This window comes from Halyomorpha halys, unplaced genomic scaffold, assembly GCF_000696795.3.
Source record: "Halyomorpha halys isolate HHAL.00 unplaced genomic scaffold, Hhal_1.1 Scaffold983.1, whole genome shotgun sequence".
Lineage (NCBI taxonomy): Eukaryota > Metazoa > Arthropoda > Insecta > Hemiptera > Pentatomidae > Halyomorpha > Halyomorpha halys.
Genome location: NW_027115573.1, coordinates 125,415 through 129,095, shown reverse-complemented (window position 1 = coordinate 129,095; position 3,681 = coordinate 125,415). Strand labels below are relative to the sequence as shown.

Genomic DNA, 3,681 nt, shown 5'->3' with positions numbered 1-3,681 from the left:
TTCTAAAGCTAAAGCTAACTTGAAATGGTTGGGATAACAAACAACCTGTGGGATAACAACATAGTCCTAACTTGTTCAAGGAAACTTTTGTTGATAATAATGATATTCAGTTTAATCGTCATTTTCATTAACCATAGCATTTTCCATAATACTAACAAATTCAAAACCAAAATTATTTTGATAGGTAACATGTTTTTTCTTTTACATTTTGCTAGTTTATTGTCCTGTAGAGTCGATAATAACGATAAGAGGAGGGTTATAGCAGTCGATACAGGCTCGATACTCCTACATCGATACTTATACTGTTCTTCTTTCTATTCATGATAGAATACATTATTGCTAATCTTGTATAGGTTCCGATTAGTTAGATGTTAATATGGTGATTGCTAATCTAGTATGGGTTGATATTGATATGGTGATTATATCAGCAGTAACATCACGATCGAGATAAACTTAAAAGAAAAGATATTTGCTTACTGACGGCAGGGTATTATCAATCACTGGCAGGACTCAGCTGGGCCGGATGGAGCGTCTAAGAGTAACCATTTTTGAATTACGTTTTTCGATGTTGATACTTATCATTAAATGAACTATAAAGTAGTTTATACTAATTATTTCCGTAATTTAAGCTGTTTCCATGATATTTGTGAAATGATAATTTCACTCGTTATTTAAAAAAGAAAAATGTTCAGTTTGAAAATCTGAATAATAAAAACTAATAAGTTATAGTAGTAGCCAAATTTTAGCAAATTCTTTCTTTCACTAAAAGTTCTGTGTTGGGGCCACAGCCTGGTTGTCCTTGGGACACCCTTACACAATGCCCAGAATTAGCTGGGTTCTACGGATAATTAATTTGGGCTTTTAAATATTGTGTTGATAGAGGGTGAAAAGAGAAATAGAATTAAAAGGATTTACCGTACACTCTAATAAGGTAAGATAGGCACTTACACTGATGTGAAAGATATGGTGAAAGGAGATAAATAAAAACTGACACAGTGCACATACTAGCTAAAATAGACATAACATTGTTATCTCTAACCCAAAGAGGTTACACTGTAAAGTTGATAAAATTCTATAAATTCAGTAATAACTGTCACGTATGATGCGTACATCGTATCATATATTTTTCTATATTTCAATGTAATTATTTATCGTTGAGAAGAAAATCTCAGAAGCGAACTGTTTTTTGAAATATAGGCGTGTCAAGAAATATATTTTGGACATCCGTAAGCGAAAGTAGTAATCGAATTGGATGAAATTGATTGTAGATGAATTTTACACTAATGCTCCAAAATTTGGACCAAATTAGAGCCACTTTAGATACTGAGGATATTGTTCTTCATCTTTTCCGGCTACCAGAGGGTAGTCACTGTTTCATTAAAAAGTTTAGTTACTTTTTTTAGGACTTCAATTGAAAAGGAACCTACAATTTTTTCCTTCAAAAATTAAAGAAAAATGGATATTGAAAAGAAAAATGGAAGAAAGAAAAGCTGAAGTGACGTAAGTGGTATCTTGGGCTTTTATTTTTCTTTGATGTAGGGAAAGCCTTAGGCCTGTAGAGGCTGATCAATCGGAGAATAGTGGCTGTCTCATCATGGCCATTAGAAATGCAGCTTCATTTAATGTCCAACAATGGATAGTAGAGTCAATGTAAACAGAATCGAACCCGCTCTTCCAAGTCGATGGAATATTGGGGGAGGAGGGGGGAAGGGCATTGTTCCCTAAAATTTATTGCCACCTCTTTTTTTTTCTTTTTAATTTCAGGAAGATACGATCCGTTTGGAATTCAGGTGGTGGAGCCGACAGTTATCCGGGAGGAAAGGTTTGATAATCACGTACAAGGGCGGATATGAAACCAGAAAGGTTATATATATTTAGTAAAATTATAATTGGGAAATATTATAAAAGCAGAGTGTTCAGGCCATTTTTTTGTTCCACTACCTCAATTCGATAAATTCCAAACTCACCGTATTTCAAAGTGTAAGAATCTTTAAGCGAGTTGTTGCTAGCAGAGGTAATTGCTATCTACTGCAGTGTAACCTCTTTGGGTTAGGGATAACAGTGTTGTGTCTATTTTAGCTAGTATGTGCACTGTGTCAGTTTTTATTTATCTCCTTTCACCATATCTTTCACATCAGTGTAAGTGCCTATCTTACCTTATTAGAGTGTACGGTAAATCCTTTTAATTCTATTTCTCTTTTCACCCTCTATCAACACAATATTTAAAAGCCCAAATTAATTATCCGTAGAACCCAGCTAATTCTGGGCATTGTGTAAGGGTGTCCCAAGGACAACCAGGCTGTGGCCCCAACACAGAACTTTTAGTGAAAGAAAGAATTTCCTGAAATTTGGCTACTACTATAACTTATTAGTTTTTATTATTCAGATTTTCAAAATGAACATTTTTCTTTTTTAAATAACGAGTGAAATTATCATTTCACAAATATCATGGAAATAGCTTAAATTACGGAAATAATTAATATAAACTACTTTATAGTTCATTTAATGAACTTTTTTTTTCAAAATATATTGCAGACTCACCTCATTCATCTAGAACAATAGTTTGATAAATGAATGATCAGTATCAACATTGAAAAACGTAATTCAAAAATGGTTACTCTTAGACGCTCCATCCGGCCCAGCTGAGTCCTGTCAGTGATTGATAATAGCCTGCCGTCAGTAAGCAAATATCTTTTCTTTTATATAAGAAGATGGTCAGGGTTGCGGTCAAAAGTGAAACAAAAATAGTTTACAACTATTTATGTTCCAACGTTTCGCCCCACTTTGCAGGGCTAAAAAGATACAAAATGATACAATGATAAGAATAAATTTGTATTTTTATTCCTATCATTGTATCTTATCATAGTATCATTTTGTATCTTTTTAGCCCTGCAAAGTGGGGCGAAACGTTGGAACATAAATAGTTGTAAACTATTTTTGTTTCACTTTTGACCGCAACCCTGACCATCTTCTTATATATCAATTTTTACGGTCAACTATATATACATATATACAATCTTTTCTTTTAAGTTTATCTCAATCGTGATCTTTTAGAGAGATCGGGAAAAAAGGCCAGCCATCCCAGCGGTTGAGATCCCGAGGAGGATGCTGGATTGTAGGCTGCATCGGAGCAGAGGAAGAGGCAGACCAAGGCTGATATGGGAGGATGCCGTCATCAGGGATTGCAGAGAACTTCTGAGCACCGCACAAGAGCGAGCTACATGCCGAAGGCTCATTAAGAAGGCCAAGGTTCAAATTGGGCTGTAGCACCACAGATAGATAGATAGATAGTGGGGGGGGTGTAATTGAAAGTTGTGTGATGGTACTCCCCGAACAAGATTTTGTTTAAAAATATTGTTTCATGCAATAACATTAATTATATTTCCTAAAGAGTTTAAAATTTATATCAAAAACAATTTACACTAGACATGCGAAATCGAAAAAAAAACATATTAATACTAAAACATCGATGTTAAAAAAACATCGATTTTTTTTTTAACCATGTTACTGAACATAAAGACTGTTCTAAAGAATACCCATGCTTCGGCCAGTCAGAAGTGCTTTTTCAATCAACCAATAGGACATGGACTCCAAAAAACATCGATGTTTTTAAAATATCGTTGCTTACAATACATTACCCAAAATACATCGATGTTTTTGAACATCCATTTGAGTAACATA

The 3,681-nt window shown here is 34.2% G+C and overlaps 1 protein-coding gene and 1 long non-coding RNA gene across 5 annotated transcripts in view; one reads left to right on the top strand and one right to left on the bottom strand.

The window, feature by feature from the left end:
• The window catches only part of LOC106687569 (progestin and adipoQ receptor family member 4), a 66,382-nt gene that overhangs the window by 50,776 nt on the left and 11,925 nt on the right, over nucleotides 1-3,681 (bottom strand). The window lies entirely within an intron of this gene.
• On the top strand, nucleotides 2,075-3,387 carry LOC106687570 (uncharacterized). Its single transcript, XR_001344181.2, has 3 exons — nucleotides 2,075-2,139; nucleotides 2,536-2,679; nucleotides 3,055-3,387. It is a non-coding gene; the product is annotated as an uncharacterized lncRNA (long non-coding RNA).